We start from the raw sequence: 25,311 nt of genomic DNA, 5'->3' as shown, positions 1-25,311 counted from the left end.
GAATTTCATTCAGCTCAAATGCTGTATATAATGAAAATAATCCAATTAAAATAAACTCAAGTAATGGAAATAATTGTAATTATTTGATAAACATAACTCTTGAAGAATATTTTCCTAGTTTATCAGAAAGAAATCTTAACGATTCACTTGAAAAAGTTGGTGAGTGTTTAGTAAAAAAAATTCAGAAAAAACAGTTGAATATATTTGGATGAATGATGTTCATCAATTAATTGATAGATTAGCAGTAATCCATAGAGAAGAATTAGCTGGAAATAAAATGTATCATAATGAAAAAGCAGGAATAACTCCCAATAAATTTAGTGATTTTAGTGTTAATGATCCAAAAGGAATTCTGTATTTAATCAGATTTTTGAATAATCTACTATACATGTTTTGAAAAAATGAAAAATATGGGAAATCATTAGTTAGTACTTTAATCTATAAAGAACCATTTGGAATGCTTCTTCCAGAGAACTGTTTTCCTGTTCCAGGATAAAATTAGATGAAAGATTAGTTAGAGGTGATAAAGGAATTAATTTATTAGACAATGCTTGTAAGAAACATGATATTGCTAATAGAGATAACAAAGATTTGAAAAAAGTCATGAAGCTGTTAATGGCACTTGATTTGGAGAAAAAATGGCTGCAGCTGCAGTTAGAAGAATATTGTATGGAAAGAGTAAATTAGGTATAGGCTTAGACATAGTTGCAAATATGTGGGGATTATAAAAATTCTTTATTTATTTTTAATCTATGCAAATGAATAACTTTTCAGATGATTGCACTGTGCTACCTAGTGTTATAAATAAACCAAAATCAATTAAAATTAAACTCAATAATGAACAGTTACAAAGTATTGGACCTATTGTAACTGACGCTCAAAGGAAGGTGAAGAAAAAAAACTAGAGGAAATTTACATAGTCTGTTCAGCTTCTTATGAAAAAGAAAGAAACAAAACATGAAGGTGGGATTTTACTGTGTGTATTGGCAGCTTTACTGTATTTAACTGCTATTGATTGAGTGGCTGGTGATGCTGCAGCAATCGCTAATGCGGTTTTAAATAAGAAAATAGCTGATAAAGAAGTAGAACAAAGAAAACGCAACTTAGCAATCAAAAAGAAAGCTGGCACCTGATGTACGAAAAAAAATTCAAAGAAATGATTGAAATATTTAACAATCCTTTATCTAAATCATAGAAGCATTAGTTAAACTATTCAAAATGAAATATTTTCGTGGCATTTTAATGATTGATGAATTACCTAATGAACTAAAAAATTTAGTATGTGGAATAGTACATTTAGATACTTCTGATCACATTGGCACTCATTGTAAAGGTAAAGTATATGATAAGTAAATTATTGAATTTACCTTTATGACAGGAGGAGAGCAAAAAATGGAAAATTTCAATGAATATTATTTTTTCCTTAAAAAAGTCGCTGTTGTTGGTAAAAGCATACACAGAGATTTAACAGGTAATGATTTTTATCTTTCACTGAGTGTTTTTGACAAACTTTATAAAATAGCTGCTGATATGCAAACAATCAAAATAATGCACAAATCAAATTTTGTAACTGTAAGATTCAAGGATTCTGTACAAACTGTTCCAATTAAAGTAAAGTTGATTATATTTGGTGTTATAATTAAATTAATTTTTGTTTAATATAAATTAAGAATGATAATCACATTTACTGTTTGAAGTGCAAAAAGTTTACTGAAAGATGTAATTCTCACAGCTGAACACCTAAAATGGAAGATATAGGATTGAAGGTCTTTGTGCAGTATCTAAAAGGAAAATCGTAAATTCGTTAAAAAATTTTGGGGTAATCGATTAAGTATTCATGAACAAATTATTAATGAATTACATAAACCAATGAGAAAAAAATTTGAAAGAGAAAATGTAATTTCTTTTGGAATAGATGATGTATTCCAAGCTGATATAGTCGAAATGAATTCTGGAAAGTTCAAAGGGATTTCAGAAATAAATAAACGATATAAATATTTATCAACTGTTATAGATGTTTTTTCAGAATTTTCTTGGGCTATTCCAGTTAAAGATAAAACTGGTAAGAAAGTCGTTGATGCTTTTGAAAAAATATTTAGAGATAGAAATACAAAAAAATTACAAACAGATAATGCCTAAGAATTTTGTAATAAAGAACTTCAAGAGTTAATTTGAAAAATTAACATTAATCGTTATTCAACTTTTAGTAGTTCAAAAGCCTCAGTAATTGAAAAGTTTAATGGAAAATTTAAAGAAAACATGTGGAAGAAAGTTGCTCCATAAGGAAAATATAAATAGGCCAACTTAGTTTCGAAATTAGTTGATGAATATAATAAGAAATCATTCAACAATAAAAATGAAGCCGAAAGATGTGTTAAACGAGAATGAAGAAATCTTATTGAAAACTGTTTATATAACGGATTTGTTTCATACTAATCCTAATTATAAAATTGGTGATAAAGTGAGAATAAGCAAATTTGCAGGAATTTTTGGAGAAGGATATGCTGCCAACTGGTTGACAGAAATTTTTGAAACTGAAGATGTTATTTATTCTAACCCAATAACCTAGAAATTGAAAGATTTAAATGGTGAACAAATAAAAGAAAATTTTTATGAGAACTACTGAAAACGAAATTTCCAGATGTTTATCTTGTTGAAAAACGTTTATATAAGAAAGGTAATAATTTGTGTGTTAAATAGTTAGGATATTATCATTATTACAGTCAATGGGTAAATATAAGTGAAGTAATTTCTTAGAATATTAATAAAAAGCTTTGTATATGCAAATGGCGTTAGTTATTGAAAATTTAAACATGTTTGGTGGTGAATATATAATCAGTATGCTTACTGTTTCGTCTATATTTTGATATTCAACTAAAGGTCAACAAAAATGATTTAACGTCGGAATTATTTGAAAATTTTAAATCTGAATTAGTGGAATCGTATGGTTTCGAATTATTTGGTGTATTACATGAGGTATTTAGAGATATTTTTTGAGTGTGTTGTTATGTATTTCTACTTATAGCTGAAGGAGCGATATTTTTTTATGGACTTGTAGGTAAAGTGAATGTCCTATTTAGCATTACAGAGATATTTATTTACTTAGAGTTGTAAGTGAAGGGCACACTCTATGTAGAGTTTGTGTCCGCCTGCTACTGGTTTCGAGTTGTAATGTGAATCTTTTTCCAGTGGGGTAACACCAGCTCTATGTGACATCTTCAACTTGGTGTGTTGCGATTTTAGGCGCTCCCATAATGCTTATAGATGTGTAATTAGGACTGATCTTTGTGATTAAATACGTATTTACGACCAGTCTTTACTTCAGCTTTCCACCAAAAATAAATGAAGTACACTAATCTAACCTCTCTCTCCTGCAGCTGCTCAGAGACTGATAGTTTCCCGCCGTTTCCGTGAGTGGCGTATTGGTGGGGTGGGGGTGATGTCATAGGAATGGGGAGTTAGGTTATTGAAGCCCAGTTGCCCTATTTTCCAGCCAAAATTTAAATTTCCTGCCATTTTTCTCTGGTTGGGGGGGAAGGAGAGGGGAAGGGCAAGGCAGGGAAGGAAATTGGTAATTTGTGGTAAGTTCCTATGCGGCCAAACTGCTGAGGTCATCGGCCCCTGAGCTTACACACTACTTAATGTAACTTAAACTAGCTTATGCTAAGGACAACACACATCAGAGCCCGAGGGAGGACTCGAACGTGTGACGGGGGGAGCCGCGCGAACTGTGACAAGGCGCCTCCGACCGCACGGCTGCCCTGTGCGCCCGGTTTCCCAGAGGGGTGGTAGGGAAGGGGCGCATGCCAGCTGGGGAATCCCACAATGTCATGAGGGTGGAGCGGCAATAGATCAATTAATTAATTTACATAATTAATTTGATATAAATTCTCCCAGAACCCACTTTATTCCGTTACTAACCACTGGTAGATGTGTTGAGGTGGAGGGGTGTCCCATCTTTGTGGATATCTGGTAGTGCATAAATAATAGGTAGTCTAGGTACCTGAAGGGGTATGTCTTGACCACGCTATCTTCCAGCAATCAGTTCAGATGTCTTATTTATAACTGTCGATGCTGGATCTCGTAGGAGCTACCAATAAATTTATACGTCCAGTAGCGCTCAGATCTTAGTTTTTTAGTCTGCATATTCCAAAATGACGGCTGTGGTGGCCTTTTCAGCAGGAAGAACCACAGTGATGCCACCAGCACGGAAGGTGACTTTCTCTGGGCAACGTAAAATGCACTGGAAGTGGCGAAACTTTGTTCAAACATTATATAAACTGTGTTGATGTGTCGAGAGTTGTATAAACTGTGTTTTATATATGTTTCTGACACGAGGATAATGATACAAGCCACAGCGATTTCAACGTTGTGCAGCGCACGCATGGCTTTGCACTCAGCTGTAGTTGTGTTGGGGGTAACAGATTTGTTTTCATGAGAATACGTCTCGTTTCACTACATATTTCGTCCATCATTTCGCTGGGTAACTTGCGGACTGCTTGTCCGTTGCCTCGTATTGTTTCATAAATAGGAATGTCCCGCAGCAAAGATATCGTACGTGCCGACATACCACTAGTGTTTGTTCATCGCTCACGAATAGCTTATGTCGTCTGACCGGTATTTTAATTGCCACACGCCCCATATTAAATCTGGTACACACCTGTCGAAGCTACAAGTCCCCCTTCACAGAATGGCGCTGATCGCAGTCTTAAGAGTAAGGCGGAAGGTAATTTTGACTCCGTTTCACGAGGATCCGGTCTATCTTTGAGGAAAAAACACTGGCTTGAGGCAGGAGTCAGTGCTTCGTTTAGTGAGTTCTTGTGACAATGCTTGTATTGATCCGTCCACTGCATGGGCATTAACACGCTCGGTGCCTCCCATCCTCTCAAACAGGTTGCTCTTCGATATGAGTTGGCATTCCACCGATAGGACGTTATACTTTTTTCTTCTCATTATCATTATCAACAGCGACAGAAATACTACAATGCCCTACAAATGAGCTAATTACAGTCGACTCGACAGCAGGGTTACAGTAAAGACATGTGAGTGATAAGTCGCCAAGTGACGCTAGCATCATGGCGTCAGAGGCATGAAACTGTAAAGCGGAAAGTCAAGAAAAACAAGTTCTTGTGTAAGGCAGAGCTATAACTTACCGTCAGGTGTCTGCCTTTATATCAAAGGAAATAAATGCAGGAAATGAAAGGAAATTTTAGAACATAAAAATAAACACTAGGTGAACAAATATTAGTGCTTATGTTAAAGTTAAAAAAGAGTACGAAGAAAATGGTTAATATCTAACGATAAATAGTGAGGAAAAGAATGTAGGAAAGCAAGGCAGTACAAAATAACTGAAACAAACGAAAAATCGAGAAGCTGGCTCATTTCAGAAAGGGTTACTCTTCAGAATTTTATTCTTAACATCGTGGCCATTTAATATTTACTAGTTCAAGGTAGTTTATCCTGTAGATAGTAATGACTACTACTTCTCTTTTGTGTCTGTATTTCATGTTTGTTCTTCAAGAAAACAAATTCCACTTAATTGGTTCAGGCAATTTTAGTTTTTTTATGTTTCCTACCTTCTTTTGTGTGTTCGGGATTTTTCTGTTAACACTTCTGTACGTCACTGCAGTGCACTTCGCCGCACCACTGGTGATGCCTGAAAGTTAGACGAAACAGATTTTGATTCATATACAGAAATAAAATTTGGAGTCAAAACATTATTTCTTACCAACAAAAGAAACACCATTTAGCGAAACTACGGTAACTAATATCGAGAATCTACAGAAAATTACGGGAGTAATTCTGAAAAGCGTGCGTCTGGAACGCTAAGTTTTGTCCTGATGGAATCTAAACAAAAAAAAGGGGGGGGAGAAACAATTATAGGTAAGTAGAAGTAAAAGGCAAGGGAAAAATAGACCAGTGGTTCGAATGGCTCTGAGCGCTATGGGACTTAACTTCTGACTTCATCATTCCCCTACAACTTCGAACAACTTAAACTTAACTAACCTAAGGACATCACACACATCTATGCCCGAGGCAGGATTCAAACCTCCGACTGTAGTGGTGGCGCGGTTCCAGACTGTAGCGCCTAGAACCGCTCGGCCACTCCGGCCGGCGACGTAGTGGCATTACGGAGCTTTTGAAGAATGTTTTCCAGCGTAGGAAAATACGGTAGCCGGAGAAGCACCACGTAACGAACGTGGGAGAGAGTGATGAAATCTCTTAACAGCCACTCATTTTCCACACGAAACAGCCACACAGAGATGATGCACTGGCGACAGTACTGGGTCGCGCCAGCCATTAGGAGGTTTCCTCTGGTTTCCCCAAATTGACAAATGCGAAGGGGCATATGGTTCCTTCGAAAACGATATGGCCGTTTTCTTTCTCTGTTTGTGTTTTGTGAGAGCTTTCACTACGTCTTCAATGACCTCGACGTCGACAAATTGCTATACCCTCATCTTCCTCCCTTTTTTTGTTCGAGACTCACACCAAAGAATTTTTTGGAAGTACGAGGTGTATGGATAATGAAAAGGGTGCCCCACAACGGTGTCATCAGTAGTCCAAAACGATTCCGCGACCTAAGGTAAGGCGTACATGTGCATGTATACCCCGCAAGATAACTTAACGCTGCGTGGCGCCCCCCATCTGTCCCCCCCCCCTTTCTTTGCCACCCACTCTTCCCCGTTCCATTCTCCAATAGTGCGGGGGAAGAGTGCTGTTGATGGGGTACCGTGAAACGTCCCCTTAGAAAAATTATACATGACTGTGCTTAAACTGACACACAATATTTATAGTGCAACGCAATCTGACTTTCAATAATCCCTACAAGAGAATGCCCCTCACTAAATTAACCTATACGTTTCACAAATTACTTACCTCACAAAAATCTTCGTTACTCAAATTACTGCAATACAGCGAACGCCAATACTGCTAGACAAATAAAAGATTCAAACTACTGAAGGCACTAACTACCGATAGGCATAGTTAGAAAATGAAAGATTTTAATAGAGAACAAACAATGTATTTACCTTAAAAGTGTTCAGAAGTCATAATATATGTAGCAGTTCATGATATCCATTCTTACAAATGTACTGTTTCTGATAGACACACGTCCAGATCATCCGCTCTCAAAATTCCGCCATTTCTCTCCCCACATCCACCACTGCTGGCGGCTCATCTCCAACTGCGCAACGCTACGCGCTGTTAACAGCCAACTGCCCAACACTACAATAGACAACAACAATGCAAATCAGCCACAGGCTGCACGCAGCACAGCCAGTGATTTTCATATAGAGCGCTACGTGGCGGTGACGTTACCAATATAAGACCCTAAACAGCCTACTTACATAGGCCCCATGCTCACCACAAAAAATTTTACAAATTGTTTTGGGCAGTGGCCAATACAGACTTGAAAAAAATTTTCGTAATTACAATAACAAAGAAATCAAATGCACACACTTATTGATACAATGTTGGTCAAAAGCAAAGATTTTCTCACAGTCCATAAAGACAGTCTTGATCGTTCATCACAGTAAAATTGCAGTGTTTTTCTCAAAGTCTGATTAGTAAAAGAAAATGCACACGGAAGTAGTGGATTTCCATGGAGTCTTGAAGAAGTAGTGTTGTCCTGCCAACAGAAAGACAATGCTGACTCTAGACATGCTGACAGGTAATGGGCCACAACAGAGCAAACCCACAAAAAGTCGAAGTTTTGAAGAATATTGGTAGGTAGGTCGTCACACAGCAGACCCACTGTGGTCCTGGTAGAGATTACGGTAGTGGTGGGCCACCAGAGGTGCAGACCCACTGCAGTCCTTGTAGAGACAGCCAGCAGCCATCTATTGTGACTGTGCAGGTGCACAATCACCATCGATGAGTCTTGCGGAGAATATAGCATTTCCATAAACCACCACTTGTGCACGCACAAAGTTTTTAGAATTGTCCTTAGAAGTCTTGCAGACAATATAGCAAGTCAATAAACCACCACTTGTGCACTCAGAAAGTTTTCGGAATTGTCCTTAGAACCAGCAGCGCTGTTAACCAGTCCCTTGCTGAATTATTAACACACGTGCAAACACTGTCCCTACTTCTCACATATTGTCCATATACTATGACCAACAGAAACGTGTGCAGTGAAATGTAACTTACAAGTTACTTAATTTGATGAACTGGTGTCAATTACAATTTTATAACATAAGAATACAATAACAAAGGTACAAAATACATCACTAAAGAACATAACAATACAGATAACATTTGTAGTAAAACACGCTTTACAAAAGAATAGAAATAAACATGCACATCAGTGTTACAAGAATTATGACGTAAGTACATACATAAAGATCAGAATAACTTTTGAAACATCAACTTCACATATGAGCAACAAAACAGAACAGATAAATAATGTCTAAACATATTTACAAAGTAAATAACATAGTATTAGAAAAATTCTACAACATAACTCTCATCAGCTAAACACATAAAGACAGGAAAAACACAAATACACAAGGGTACACAAACACATAGCAGAATAACACAAGAGGAAAGGGCAGGGTTTGTTTTCAGTGTAACATTTGGTACTGCAGTCCAACCCAAAACTTTGTACTGTAGATCTTTCCTCTTACTTCAACATTTGTTTCCACCAAAAAAATCCTATCCAAGCATGCTTTCTGTATTCTGTTCACATCCTCTTCCAAAAATAGTTTTTCTCCACTTCACACTACTTTTTTGGCCAAACCATTTTCTTATAGCTTCTCAATGCATTTCTTCCAATTCATCATAGTTAGATTCTTATGTAGTCTACCCCCTCATAAGCTAACTTAAATCTACTGAGCTCAGATATATATACCAAGGGACGAGGCAATGCAGCAGCACATAACAAATTAACACAAACAGCAATGAGAAAAAAATGGAAATTTGTAAAGCAAGCAGCAGTATATATAAATTAGCAAAGCAACTGCAATATTACAACTAATATAAGGCAATGTGCAGCAAACAAGAAAAATAAATTTGTAGTAAAACTGGCTTAACAGAGTAATACAGAGTCAAATTCAGTAACACCATACCTGGCAAACAGCAGCAGCATGTGCTATAACTTATACATAAACATGACAAAGCTCAAGATGCAGATAAGGGAAATTTATATTCACATCTTAATGTCTATGTAATTAAAGTGGTGCACCACAAGAAGTTATTCTACCAAAAAAATTACCAAGTAGTTGAAAAGAAAATTATGTATGCAGTAACTGTTATTAATCCCTTCTTATTGTTCTTTCCTTTCCAAGTGCTCCTTTTTCGAAGAATGTGGATCATAAAATTATTATTTAATAGATCTGTTGACAGAAAGTGTTCACATTAGCAAATGCATTTAATTTTATTTTATAAAACCAATGCTGCAACACAGCTGGAAAACAGATATCAAATGAAATAAGCAACAATGTAAAGCAAACCATAAAAATATCATTAAATAGTCATGTGGCATTTCATAAGTTAGTAGAAATTCTCTCAACTCTCGTAGAAAGACACTTGTCATAATCAGGTGTGCAGATGTAAGAATATTTCCCATCAGTTTACAATCATTTCAGTAAGTAGCACAAAGTACGTGCTCCACAGTATAATCATATGTTTTCAACTAATAGTGTGTCATATTTGCGATGCTTTCTACAAAGGAATGTCAATAGCGAGGTTAATGGTCTCTCTTTTTTTTTCACCTAATGGCTTTTTCTCCAGGCAGGTGGCACAGCTGGGCGTCCACGACGCATTGCGTGAAGGTCACTTAACTTTCTTACCAAAATATTTACGACAGCAGTGACAGTCTCATCTAAAAAAAATTTCACAGGTCGAGAATTTGCGTTACGAATGTGTAGAAACAAAATCCTGTAAATATAACAAGTGCCCAAAAAATTTTCGCCAGGATTGTGATACATTCACGCATTTACACACATTTCATAACTCTTAAAGTACGATTCTTGGTTTCCAACATCCTTTTTCACATATCAGAGTCCCTAACCACTATTCATTACTCCTTACCTTATTACACATATACACATTCGTCGACACGTCAATCTTGCGTCGACACTTCAATATTTCATCATAATAAATACATAGCATAATCAAATTATTCATATAGCATCAGCTTATTGATCATAAACATACCTCAAGAGCATAATACACACTGTCATCATAATAATAACATCATAAAAACTCAGCCAAATCTCAAAAACGTCGTAGCTTTCTGCAATAATTTCAAAACCTAAAAAAAATTCTCTTCTCATTTCAATAGTGTCATCTACCTCAAACGTACTTTAAAAGTCATGATCACATACCAAATACGTCATTCAAAGCTCTCATAGTACCACAATGGTTCCGAAAAAAATATGAACAGTTCACAGAGTACAGACAAAACACAATTTCGTAACTGTGAAGCTGTCCAACTGTGTAATTGCGTCTGTCACTGATGTTGTAAAAAAAGTTTGTCTCTCTCAGTTAAATGATCAGATAGCTGTGTAATTCTGTGTTACAGAAATATGTGTACCGATGTATAACCAAATACCATACTAGCTAGGGCTCCTTGTGCTTGCCAGACACATAGTGCACAATGTAGGCGTGTACCCCCTGTGGATTAATGTAATTATACCCTCAGGTGTTACAGATTACAGCAATGGAATGAAATGTATCACGGAAAACTTTCTTTGTAATTCAACAATCTTGAAAAATAAATGGTTTAAGTACAAAATTAATCACTCAAATGCGTGTCCTGTAGCGCTAAATGTGCGTCTTGCTGTAAGATAATTCTGTGGAAGTGTCGTAGTTATCGTCCTTTGTAAGTTCTGCTGAAGTCAATGTACTTACCTCATCATAAACGAAAGTGAAATGCTTTGCGTATAGATATCGTAGTTATTACGTACCTTACAGTGATCAAGAAAGTACTGTAATGTAACGTATTGTTGTGCTACGGAAAAGGCTGTCTCATTGTAGCTATACCACAAAACTTCCTGGCAGATTACAACTGTGTGCCCGACCGAGACTCGAACTCGGGACCTTTGCCTTTCGCGGGCAAGCGCTCTACCATCTTAGCTACCGAAGCACGACTCACGCCCACTACTCACAGCTTTACTTCTGCCAGTATCTCGTCCCCTACCTTCCAAACTTTACAGATGCTCTCCTGCGAACCTTGCAGAACTAGCACTCCTGAAAGAAAGGATATAGGAAGGTTCGCAGGAGAGCTTCTGTAAAGTTTGGAAGGTAGGAGACGAGATACTGGCAGAAGTAAAGCTGTGAGTACCGGGGATGAGTCGTGCTTCGGTAGCTCAGATGGTAGGGCGCTTGCCCGCGAAAGGCAAAGGTCCCGAGTTCGAGTCTCGGTCGGGCACACAGTTTTAATCTGCCAGGAAGTTTCATATCAGCGCACACTCCGCTGCAGAGTGAAAATCTCATTCTGTATACCACAAAAGTTACTACTGAAACATGTTTTACTTTCCAGAATAATACAGAAAAACTGTGCAGATGTAAAACAGATACACCGCAAAAGCAACAATGTAAATTGTGTCACATATTAGTAGCGTCGTGATATAATCGTGTAGCTATCAAAGAAACCAAATACTAAGTCATCTTTAATCTCACCGAATGTACTTCAAACAAAGAATATCTTTTCAAGTAAACCAAAATGTTGCATTAAAATCTTATTAGCAGTATATGTACTAAGTATGTAAGCCTGATAGTCGTTATGTAATCGTGCAACTAACAAGCAAGAATGTACAAATAACAACACTGTGTCATCTGTTCACTATAACAATGCATTCGTAATTTCTGTTTAAATAATTTCTCTTGGTTCTTGACTGGATATTTAACTTCAAACATTGCAGATTATCTTTCAATAAACGGTTTTACATGTGAAATGTGGTGTAAACCTTTACTCTTCCTAGTACGCAGAGTTTCAACTTCAACGCAATTATCATGTGGTATACGTCGGATTCTGTAAGGTCCATAGTAAACTAGAAAGAATTTGTGACTCAAGTGTTTCTTCTTATGTGACAATGAATGAGCTTTAATGAGAACTCTCTGACCAATATATAATTTCTTTGCATTTGCTTTACCGAGTATTTTTCTCCTTTTATCTGCTGCAGATTTCATATTTTTAATAGCCAAATCAATTATGTCTTTGTGTCGAAGTTTATGTGTATTCGGAAAGGTACAAGCTCTCTGATTCTGTTCGGTGGTTCTTCATTCTTTAGTACAAGAATAGGTGGTAAATCAGTGGAGTCATGAGGCATTTCATTCAGCACGTTTTGAAATAAGTGTAAATATCTGTCCCAATGCTGATGCAAACCTTATTGATTTCTTTCATAATCCGTTCAGACGGGTTACAATGTGGTGAGTACAATGAAATAAAAAAAGGTTTGATTTTATGATTCCGAAGAATGCGTGACCAAACAGCAGATCTGAATTGCAGTCCGTTATCTGAAATGACTCTAGCAACGTGGCCAACTTCACGTAAGAAATTTTTAACAAAGGCGTTGGATACAGACCGTCCAGTGGCTTTACGTAACGGAGTGAAAGAAACAAATTTTGAAGTAAGTTCAACAGAGACTAGAACGTACGAAAATCCATTCGATGTTCTGACAGTGGGTCCCAAGAGATCAACAGCAGTGAATTCTTTTAATTTAGAAGGAATGATAGGAAACAGCGGAGCACGATGTGAGATAGTAGATGGTTCGCCTTTTGACAAAGTTTACAAATAGACAAGACTCTTCGAATTCTCTTTCCCATATTGTTAAAATAACAAGTCGTCAGAAGAATATGATAACATTTTCGTGGACCAAAATGGGCGTAGCTGAAATGAATGTACCAAATGAGCTTATTAACAAAATCTTCAGGAATGCAAAGTACCCATAGCTTGTCATCAACAGTGTAGAGTTTGAAGAGTACGTTGTTTCTAACCAGATAATAATTCCGAATCTGAGTGTGTGTCTTTTCATTCCATTTACTTTTGATGTCTTTCCAAATCGGATCTTTATCTAGTTTATGAGCAATGTCCTTTAAAGATGTGGTGATGAAGTTTTCAAATGCGACTTTCTGGATGTAAAGAATACTGAAATTTTTCTCGAGGTTGCTTTCTGTGTTACTTTTCTCAAGTCCAGCCGGTGCGCGTGACAGTGCGTCCGCAACAATGGTCTCCTTGCCGGGAATGTAGACTATTGTGAAGTGGAATTCTTGCAGAAACAATGCCCAACGTTTTAGCCTGTCATGATTTAATTTTGAAGACATAAGAAATTGTAATGCACGATGATCACTGTATACTTTTACGTGCTTACCAGAAAGAAAGAAACGGAATTTGTTACATGCCCAAAGGATAGCCAAAGCTTCTAATTCAGTAACGGAATAAGTTTTCTCAGATTTTGTTAGCACTCGGCTAGCAAAAGCAATGGTTTTCTGAACAGTAGTGTCATTTTCTGTGGCTTCTTGAAATAAATGGGCACCAAGGCAGACTTTAGAAGAATCCGTGCTAAGGCAGAAATCTTGTGACAGATCTGGATGAGCTAGTATTGGCGCGTTAAGTAGCGCTTCTTTCAAAGAATTGAATTCCGACTGTGCTTGTTCGTCCTAGTTCCAAATAGTATTTTTTCCAGTAAGGGAACAAAGTTTTGGTGGAACAAGAATTTGCATATTCAGAATACGACGGTAAAAATTTACGAGACCTAGAAAACTGCGCACTTGTTTTTTTGTGGTTGGAACTGGAATAGCTCTGATTGCTTCTAACTTTTCAAGATCCGGCTGAATGCCTTCAGAAGAAATAATATGTCCCAAAAACTTCACCTTTGTCCTACCGAATTCAGACTTCTCCAAGTTAACTGTAATTCCAGATTCTGCAAAAATATGTAACACGCTGTTGAGGATGCGATTATGTTGTTCCCATGAGGCTTCTGCTATCAGAATATTATCGACATATAAGGTGATGTGACGTTTTAATAACTCAGGTAATATGGAATTTAGCCCGCGAATGAATGCTGCCGAAGAAATGTTCAAACGAAAAGGAAGTTTCCGAAACTGATAACAAACGCCGAAACAAAGGAAAGCTGTGTATTTTCTACACTCTGGATGAAGTTCGATCAGATAAAAGCTGGATCTGAGATCAATAGAAGACAACACTTTTACACCATTAAAATTTTGAAGAAGTTCTTCCAACGTTTGCGGCCTGTCTGTTACAGGAATGATGATAGTATTGATTTGTCTCAAATCAAAGACAAGCCTGATCGATCCATTTTTCTTCTCAACAACATGTAATGGATTGTTGTATGAGCTTACTGCAGGCTCAATAATGCCCTCGTCAAGCATAGATTGTATTTATGTTCTAACAGGGTCCCTATAATGAGGCGGAATTACGTATGGTCTAACACAAAATTTAGTGTGCTCACGAGCACGAAATTGGTATTGAAATCCCTTGATTGTTCCTGTTTTGTGAGTAAAAACTGTGGAATGTGCTTGTAAAATCTCAAAAAGGTCCTGCCTATCAGTGTCATTACAATTCTCAATTGTTTGAATTTTATTCTGAATTAACTCATTAGTATCAAATGCGCCGTCGATATCGTCCCTGTCAGTACTTGCAGAGTGATTCTTAGTGTCAAGTTCCGTCGAAAATTCCGAACTGTTGTCTAACAGGAGGTAAAGCCAATTAATTTCCTCATCATGGTTTGAGAACCAATCTTCAAATTTCAAAGCTATTGACTTACCTTCTTTCTCTAAACTTATTTCAGCATCGTGAAAGTTTAAGATTGCTTTGTATTCATTAAAAAACTCTACTCCCAATATAATTTCCGTCGACAATAATGGAACAATAAGAAAGTTCATAGAGAAGCTGTGGCTTTGACAAAAGAATTCTAAGTTGGTTTGTTGGCGTACATCTACACTTTTTCCAAAGATTGCACCTTGTAATTTAATCTTACGTAACGGAAGTGTGGGGCAATCGTTCGATTTGTTGCATTTGCTAAAGGCTGTTTCACTAATTACTGAAATGGGACTGCCAGAGTCAAGTACAGCTGTAAATTTTACGTCATTTACTGTAATGTGAATCAAAGGATATGCAATGTTGTTATGTTTTACGTCGTGTTCCTGGAGTAAGATGTTCCTAATTACTAGCTACTGCAGCTGCGTCGTCAGTTTCATAAGTACGTTTTGTGGTTGCCAGTGGAATGAGTCATTGCCTATTGTGTCTTTGTTTACGCGCGTCGTTATTGGGATTTGGAGACCTAACTTCTACAAATTCACTTTGTCGAGAAGGCCCTGCCCTGTTTGAATACCGCCAGTTCTGATGCAATTCAGGTCTGTGTTTATGATCATATCGTCTGTCGTCATGTCAGTAGATTCCATGGTTTTTTTCTTGTCAGTCACGTGGTGGAGAATTCTCCCTGAATCATAACTGCGCACTGGACTGTTGCGTCTAAAGTTATTCTGTCTCCCTCGATAATAATTATTTTGGTTCCCATATTGTCTGTTTCTCTGATTTTCTCTGTGATAGTCACTACCGCAGAGAGGTGATCTTTCCCTGTAATTGTTTACTACTCTGCCAATGGTTGGTGGGTCTGTTTTGGTCACGATTTACATTATAAGAATAGCCTTGTCGTGTATTATTTCTGTCATCGCGGAATTGTGACAGATGTGACCTGTAATTGTTGTGTTCCTGTTGGCGTGTTCTGCGATTTTCGGTGTCGATTTCTAGTTCTTGTAAGAGTCCCTGAAAAGCTTCAGTGTCGTCTTCGCAACGTCCTGCCAAAATAATGTCGTAAATGTTCAGGCAATTTGATTAAGCAAATGCGGATGAGTTCTGTGGGGCTGTATGGGTTTGACAGGTACTGATTCTTGTGCAACATGTCTTCAAAATATTTCACAAGACTGGAAAATTCAGATTGTTCGAAATGTTTCATCATTATGATGCTATGTTTTACTCGGCCTTGTGTAGCTTGAGACCAATACGCTGAGAGGAAGGCATGGTAAAATTTTCCTTCACTGTGACAATCGTGAATGACCGATCGCATTCTTACAGCTGGTTCATTCTCCAAGTAGCCACACATAAATTCTAATCTGTGCTCTAATGACCAGTTGGGAGGAAAACAATGACAGAGTTGATGAAGCCATGCTTGTGGATGAATGTCGTTGCCGGAATTCTTAAATGTTTTGAATTTATGTGTAGTAATAAACAGCTTATAGTCAAAATCATCGTGTCGGCGAGTCGCATATCGGCGGTTCCATCTCAAAATTCGGTGTACCTCGCCAGTTTCTTTCATAGCCGGCCGGAGTGGCCGTGCGGTTCTAGGCGCTACAGTCTGGAACCGCGAGACCGCTATGGTCGCAGGTTCGAATCCTGCCTCGGGCATGGATGTGTGTGATGTCCTTAGGTTAGTTAGGTTTAAGTAGTTCTAAGTTCTAGGGGACTGATGACCTCAGCAGTTAAGTCCCATAGTACTCAGAGCCATTTGAACCATTATTTGAACCTTTCATAATTTTCGAAATGCCCTGTGTTATTATTTAGCAACTTTTCCGTATTTCTAAGTCCCTCTTCCCGTGTTTGAGCGTGAGTGTCCTCTGAAATATGCAATTATTTTATTACTTGTGCCAACTGATCTTGTACTTCCCGGATATCTCTTTTGTGTTGCGTATTAATTTGATTCTGATTTTGTTTGAATTTCCTAATTTGTTCGCACTCTTCTGTGTCATTAAAGACTACCCGTTTTGTGTCATTCAGATTATCATCTACCTTCGTAGATAAATTATTTAGCTGATCCGAAAGTTCAACTACTTTCTCTGATAATTATTTCCTCCATGTGTCTTTCTGAACCAATTTTCAGAGTATGTACTGTGTCGTTTCAGTTTTCCTAAGTTTTTGCAAGTTTCATAACCGAATCGGTAGATGCAACTGAGTCAGTTTTAGCTTACAAGGTCTCATGATTTTCATGAACAATAGTTTGCAGTTCTTTTATGGCTGCTTCGTGATTCGGTAATGCATTTTCATGCCGCGAAAAAATAGGTTGGAAATGCTCACAAATTTGTGTTTTTACGTCATTACAGACTTTTTGACATTTCGGTTCAATGTTATTTAATTCAGTAGTTAAATCTTCACGTGTTTGTTCAAGCGTGGTGTGTAACTTCGGAAGATTTTGTTCCATTGTGTCTAAATTTTGAAGCTTTTGCTGTGTTTGTCTCTGATTTTGTCCCATTTGTTGCATTAATTGCAATAATAATGTATTAGTGTCTGGAATCTGTTTCTCTATGCTTTTTGGCAGTGCATTTTCACTGGCAACATTCACATTCTGACAAGCAGAAAATGTGTCTTGACTCATTTGAGAAAACGGTGAGGACCCAAAACCTGAATCTACAGTATTTGCAATATAGTGTTCTGTCATTTTGGATTCCTGAGGAGAGCTGTTGCCAACCGATCAATCGATAATGCTTCCCTGTTCACTAATTGTTTCACTGCCTACACCATTATTTGCAGCCCACTCCATTTCCCTATGCACAATTACCAAATTACTACTTTGAACTTTAGTTAATTCATTTCTCGCCGACGCTAACACACTGTTTTCGTCTTCACTGTCATTTCTCAGTTTACTTTTGTGCCTAGTATTACGTTTTTCACACGCCATTATTGTCACAATATTTCACACGACAACACAGAAAAGCACAATTTGAAGAGGAAAATAAGAAAACACATTAACATAGCACTGAAAATAATATCTAGTTAATTGCAAGCGCAGCTGTGATTTACTTGGTGCAAATCTACTTGCATGCCACAACTGTTTTACTGTACAACAATGAAAGACTGCAACTACAAAGGAGATTCTATCTACAATTATGCACTAGCAATAAACAAAAGTTACGCTAGTTACACAAACTACAAGAAAAAATCAGAAGATTCCAGTGAGTTATCCTGGCAGGGTCGCCATATGAAACGTCCCCTTAGAAAAATTATACATGACTGTGCTTAAACTGACACACAATATTTTTAGCGCAACGCAATCTGACTTTCAATAATCCCTACAAGAGAATGGCCCTGATTAAATTGACCTATACGTTTCACAAATCACTTACGTCACAAAAATCTTCGTTACTCAAACTACTGCAATATAGCGAGCGCCAATACTGCTAGACAAATAAAAGATTCAAACTACTGAAGGCATTAACTATTGATAGACATAGTTAGCATTTTGATAGAGAACATACGATGTATTTACCTTAAAAGTGTTCAGAAGTCATAATATATGTAGCAGTTCATGACATCCATTCTTACAAATGTACTGTTTCTGATAGACACACGTCCAGATCATCCGCTCTCTAAATTCCGCCATTTCTCTCCCCATATCCACCACTGCTGGCGGCTCACCTCCAACTGCGCAACGCTACGCACTGTTGACAGCCAACTGCCCCCCACTACAATAGCCAACAACAATGCAAACCTGCCACAGATTGCACGCAGCACAGCCAGAGATTTTCATACAGAGCGCTACGTGGCGGTGACGTTACCAATATAAGAACCTAAACAGCCTACGTACAACCGTATGGGGTCAAATTTTTCTAATTTTTTCGTCATTTAGTGAATCGTATTGCAAGATGCAAGGGATGTGACAGTGATGGACAGGGTGGAGAAAAAATGTGTCAGGAAATTTTAACCCTGGATAGCGGATGCCAGTAAGAACCAAAATTACCAGCGGTTACAGCAATTCACTGGCGACTTGGCGAAACAGGCTCGTTAGCGGGATATCATGGTGATGCTGGAAGACCTCGAACACGACCAGGTGCTCAATTTGAAGAGACTGTTCTCGAGCGCTTCGAGGAAGCACCTACGACAAGTAATCGAGCGGTTTGACACGACATGGGGGTCACCCATCGGTTAGTCTTGGAGGTTTTGAGGGATGACAGCCAGCATCCATTTAGTTTCCAACGTTTCCAAGAACTAAATCCTGTGGCGGACTATGAAGAAAGGCTAGGCTTCTGCCAGTGGTTTCTGCGACGTGTTGCGCGAGATCCCGACTTCCCCGTCATTGTGTTGTTTACCGACGAGTGGACATTCCATCTCGATAGCCTTTACGACACTCGAAACGTTCATTACTGGGCAAGGGGAAATCCTCACGTCACGTACTTTCACGGACACCAGGAATGATTTTCGCTCAACATTTGGGCAGGCATTGTGGATAAACATCTGATTGGCTGGGTCCATCTACCTCCTCGACTTACCGGGGCAAATTACCTTCACTTTTTGCGAGAAACTCTACCCGGCCTGCTGGATGGTGTTCCCCTGGACATACGGCTATGCATGTAGTTGCAGCGTGATGGGGCGCCCGTACATAACAGTCGTGCTCTCTGTGGATATTTAAATGAACTCTTCGAGGGTCGGGTAATTGGCAGAGGTGCTCATAGGACATGGTCCTCGCGATCACCCGATCTCACGCCAGCGGACTTTTTCCCGTGGGGATTCTTCAAGGTTCTGGTTCATCCACCCGCACGCAAACGACCTAGAAACGAAGAGGGATGAATAGATCGCATTCAACATGCCGCCAATCACATCAGGGCAATGTCAGGAATGCTTGAAAGAGTTCAGCAAAACACCGTTCGACGTTACCAAGCTTGTGTCGTGTCATACGATCGCCAGATAGAGCACCTGCTTAAAGTAGACAATGTCCTAGCTACAAAAAAGGCGCTTTTCAGGGCCGACACACTTTGCAAAAGACTTTCTGTACGCGAACTAACAGATGTTGACGGGTTTGTTCCCGATACGTCTTATCATGAAACTGCAATGGATGTGTCGGGACCCCGGCGGATTCGCCCCCAGGCCCCCGGAGTGGAGGGCTGACGCGCTACCACCGAGCGTGCCCAGGGCTGATGGTTCAAATGGCTCTGAGCACTGTGGGACTTAACTGCTGTGGTCATCAGTCCCCTAGAACTTAGAACTACTTAAACCTAACTAACCTAAGGACATCATACACATCCATGCCCGAGGCAGGATTCGAACCTGCGACCGTAGCGGTCACGCGGTTCCAGACTATAGCGCCTAGAACCGCACGGCCACTCCGGCCGGCGTACAGGGCCAAAATTTCGTGACGCAGTTTTCCTCGACCCTGGATATAGACGCTATCGTGTGCGAAACCGACGGACGGTGACTCTCAGTGTCCTGCCTTTGCGCCATCCTAAATCAGACCCGCGCTGCCTACCTGACCCACTTTGTGTAACAATTCGGCTGGCGGTGCGCCCAGTGAAAACACCCCTCTCTAATGTGTTTCCTCTGCACAAAGTGGCTGTGAAACAGACCGCAGAAAAATACAGAGAAATAAAGGAAAGAACCGTCACCTAGGTAAGCAGAGCAACAAGTTGTCGAGGCCCTGAGTACCCAATCAGACTCGTTTGATAATGTTAAGTGGCACACTATCAATACATAAACTTCATATACGCAATGGAAATTAAAGAGTGACAAACCAAAAGGCCTTGTCTCTGAGTATGTGTGAGGCAGTAACATTCAGTACCTTATCGAAATTTCAACAGTAAACCTGTCCGCATGCACGACGCCAATCCTGCAACATCTGCCACAGCAGTCTGTTGAGCATCTCTGTGAGTGTGTGGGTTTTATTTTGTCAAGGTCCGCAATGGATTGATCCAAGAAGTACTCTTTGGCTCCTGCAAGAAACAATTTTCACCTCACACTACTACAGAAGTCAGACAGACGCTCCTAATGTACCAACAAGAGTTGCTTGAAAAACTTTCAGCAACAAATATCTTCTGGAGTTGTCCGCTGTAAGGAAAAGACACAAAAATATTCTATATATTCTTACGTAACTAGTAGGATACCTAGGTACAGGAGTATTGCTAGTTAGTGTAAGAAAAACATTAAACGAATGAAAAATATTATTTACTGCAAAAAATTCTGAGAAATTATATGAAACTTTTTCTTATACAAAAAAATAATGAATTTCCGGGTTCCTTTTGGAACCGTAGATTGCCGCTTATGGATAGGAATGTTATTATTTTACAAAGTATGGAAAGGTTCTTTTCTCCCTTTTCTTTAAGAATGTTATTTATTCAGCAGAATGGCTGAGAGCCGCCCCTACACAACTTGAATAACTTTTCTAGGTACAGTCAAGGCTGTCGTGTGAGAAATGTAGTGGAGAGTACTGTTAGGGAGGACAGATGGGGCTTGCATATGCTGTAGCGCACAATACCGTGAGCTGCGACGACTGCTGCCTGCGTCGCTCGCTGCTGACAAATAACACAAGTATCTCTTTCCATCTGGATTGACCTTCGCCAATCAAACTCTCCCTACGCCTTGATGAAGTCAGGGACTCCAATCCGCTCCTAGTCTAACTACTGGCGTGGTACACCGGTCAGATAACCAGTCCACCGCGATGCCGCTCAATACTCGCTCGCAGGCGTTTAACTAGTACTGTGTCCGTGTTCACACCGTACAATAAGTGTGGCAGCCAACTCAGTGAACAACGCTTAATCGCGAGCGACTCAATATAGAGTGTCACTCCGATTCGCTAATGACAGAGTTGCTTTCCCAGTGAAGTACTGAGGAGAGACTTTGTTTCTCGCTCATTGCGTACACATACCAGCGTACTCGCTCTGGTTACGTGTTCCCACTTCAAGAGCGTCAACGGAACGGCCCCTTTTTCTGGAAAAGTTGCAAGGGTATGTCATTCGCTGCCTTCTCTCACTCCTCTGGCTCTTTGCGTCAGAAATATTCCGCCAATCAGCGTTGCTCTTTTAAACGAGAGAATGACGTTTCGTTTAAGTCGACCAGTGCGGAAATCTGTAGCATCTCTGTTAGGCGTATACTGTCCTCCTGCGAGAACTCTGTAACTATGCAGTCGGTCCACGAAAAAATGCATCTTCTGGGCGTTCCCACACAATGTAGCGGAATTTGCTTTTAAGTCGAACACAGGGGTCGTTATCCCTTCGCTCTGTCAAGAGCTGTCTTCTCTCTGGGCGGTCGCTTTGGCCGAAGTAGGTGTGTTGTTGACCCAGCCCTCTGAAGGGATGGTCTACCCAGCGGGATGGTTTCCTTTTTAGAACGAAGTGGACACTTGCGAATTACTTATTAGATTTGCATATCGCTTACATGAAATCATACAAAATTGACTCTACCTTATCGAATTTGGGTTCGAATGAAGCGTCTTGATGTGCAGAGTACGATTGTAAGGACGGAATATGTAAGAAATGAAGGTCAGGAGACCACACCACCTTACATCTCCATAATGGACTTGCGCTTACTGAACGACCCGGAGGCGAAATGCACCGCTCTTAGTTGGATCTTCTCTGTTTCTTCTATTAATCCGACCTGGTGAGGATCCAACACTGAGAAGCAGTACTCAAGGACCAGTCAAGCAAGTGTTTTGTAAGCCAATGCTTTCGTGGATGAATTACATTTCTCTAAGATTGTTCCAATGAATCTCTGCTTATTTCATGTGGTCATAGCACTTTAGGTCGCTCTGTGTTGTTATTCCTAGCCGTTTCATGATAGGTGCTGTTTGAAGTCATTTTTCACCACTAGTATAATTGAACAGCAGTGGATCATTAAAGGAAGAGTACCCCCTGAGCATGACACTGCTACATACAAACAGATTTCTTGGATAAAGAATGGTGTGATTATCGGAATTATGTTTTGCAAAGGCCGAGGGGGGAGGGGGATCCACCATCGTATCATCATTGTGGATAATACTGAAATATCCAATACTGACGTGTTTGAACAGAACGAAGAGCTATTCAACATAAATTTTACTGGAAACGTATTTAATGTAGTTGAAAAACGGTTTAACAAATACGACGCTCTTCATTAGAGCTCTTTAGTTAGTATAGTTAACAGAAATGTACCTAGTGTAATGCCGTTTTTACCTTTGTCAGCCCTGTTGAATGTCCGTTATCACAGTGCTTAAAAAATAAACTCTGGTAAAGAAGGTAAATTGTTAATTCACATACCATTATTCCATCTAGAATTCGTTGCTAGACTGATACGCTGGTCACTGCTCGACGGGAACCTTACATGTTGCTTAAAACGTCTTTCATAACACCAGCCATTAACAGCTGCACTGTCGCAACATCTGAGAGAGCGATAAATAACCAGTCATCAGTGTAACCAGAGGGTAGCCGACAGTAATAAGCCTCGAACGTTCTGTGGAAATGGCAGGTAGCTCAGAGCGGCCTCACTTATCAAGCTGGTAGAAAGCCTGCCTTTCTTCACCGCAGCGGTTCACGGCTGTTAGGCGTCCTATCGCAGCGGACAACATTAGGGCTAATCTATTCGGGACAAAAGCATTGTTTCTGTTTCCGTCGACATTTTCCTTACAAGAGCCGCTCAGATCGACACGTGGACGATAAGAGCTCTTGGCCGACTGCCCAAGTTTCCATTCATATTTTGTTAACATGGGATGCAGCACTTATACGCTGCTAGAGAAAGTAGTGATTAGGAAAAGCAATTGTTCGCCCTCTCGTAAACCTCAAAATCAAGGTGTCACATCAAGCTATCTTTCTGCATAGAATTATGATTAGACGGAGTACGGCTCACTTTTCTTTTTTTACACTGTGTGGCCAGAAGTTTCCTTACGGCAGGTTGTGCAACCGAACGCGAATACACTACTGGCCGTTAAAATTGCGACGCCATGTAACAAACGTCGAAGTGCCACGAAATATACTACAAGCGTATACATGCAAATGATTAACATTTCAGCGCGAGCACAAGAAACAGATAGGAATAATGCAGTCTACCGGGTGGTTGTACTCGTAATTAAAGAGCAGCTGCTTACGAAGGTCCAGGCGTGGGGTATAATTATCGTATGGCAGCGAAACGTGGTAGATAGGCTAATGTGGAACCGATTTAAGCTGGAAAAAAGTTAGTTCCAATTTCGGCCACTAGGTGCAAATCTGGGGCTGTGCAGCATCTTTTCAACGACACCGGTGCTCATATTGAAAAAATTGTGTAAGCAGCGGTTAATTGTAAAATCAACATTGTGCTCTTCTCGCTTGGTTGACTTTTTCTGCCAACATCCTGTTGCTAATCCCTTACATACGGAAACATTTGTACACGACTTTGTTGCATTTACAGCGCCATATTTGCATCTGGTGGCCAAAATTGGAACTAATTTTTTCCTGTGTAAATCGGGTCTGCATTGACGCATTACTTTCGCTGCCATATGGTAATTACAGCCCATACTGGACCTCTGTAACTGAACTTTAACTATAACCACTTAGTACATTCTGTATATAAGGAAAGATAAATGCGGCGAATTTCTCACTCGGAGATCCGATTTGAATGTTGGTGAGAATACCATGTTGTGCTTCGTGTAGGGAAGAGAAATATCTGGAATTCGACTGAAGCTGGTTCATAGTCTGTCAAGACTGTGATTGACGTTCCGCGATATTGCTGCTCGGCGGTGTTCGGGATCCCAAGACTGCCATGCGAATACGGAGTCGATGAGTTCCTGAGAGCCTACTTAACGGCATGCAGGCTCTCAACGGCTCCACGCGATTAGCGCCCGAGAGGACAGATATACACTGCCTAACATAAAAAGTGATGCAGTCGGAAGGGGCAGAAGAAACGAAATGAAACCTCACGGTTTGAGAGGGTAACAGTTCAGTGTTTACAAAACTGAAACAAATTTACATAGAACTTGGCAGTGCAAGTCCACTTACACCTATGACGTTGCACGCCACGGTTCCTGGACGAGTGCTCTGATTCGGTTGCGATGTGTGTCAGAAAGACGTTGTAGCTCACCTGAAGCAAGCTGCCTGGACTTGTCCTTGATGCTCTGGATTCTACCAGTGGGACAGGCTTGACGTCCTGATTGGTCCCACCCAGATGCTACTGATGACAAATCCAAGGATTCTGTTGGGCACGGGAATGCCTAAACTTGAGGCAGACACTTTCCGTTTCTTGACGAGCATTGCCCTGTTCAAAAACGCCATGAGAGGTAACGCTTGAGGACACAGAACTTCGGTGCCACACAGACGGGTCATCCGAGTACCCTAAATCACTTCCAGCCACGATCTGAAGTCATACGCATTGGCTCTCGACACCGTTACACCAAGACTAACAGCACTGTGCCTCTCCAGATCGCCGGAAGAAGAGGACCTCTCCCCAGCTCGTCACCATACTTGCCGACGATGGTCGTCTGGGATGGTGCAGAACTATGATACATCCCTGAACACAATGCGATTACATTCACTAGCAGCCCATACCTCACGGTCATGGTACGACTCCAAAAGCAGCCGTTTGTGAGATGGTGTTAATGGCATCCTACACATGGGACGGTAGTTCCCTAGTCTGACTGTTGCTAC

Source organism: Schistocerca cancellata, chromosome 8 (assembly GCF_023864275.1).
Source record: "Schistocerca cancellata isolate TAMUIC-IGC-003103 chromosome 8, iqSchCanc2.1, whole genome shotgun sequence".
Classification (NCBI taxonomy): domain Eukaryota; kingdom Metazoa; phylum Arthropoda; class Insecta; order Orthoptera; family Acrididae; genus Schistocerca; species Schistocerca cancellata.
The sequence above is the reverse complement of the archived record's forward strand: the minus strand, read 5'-3'. Positions refer to the sequence as shown.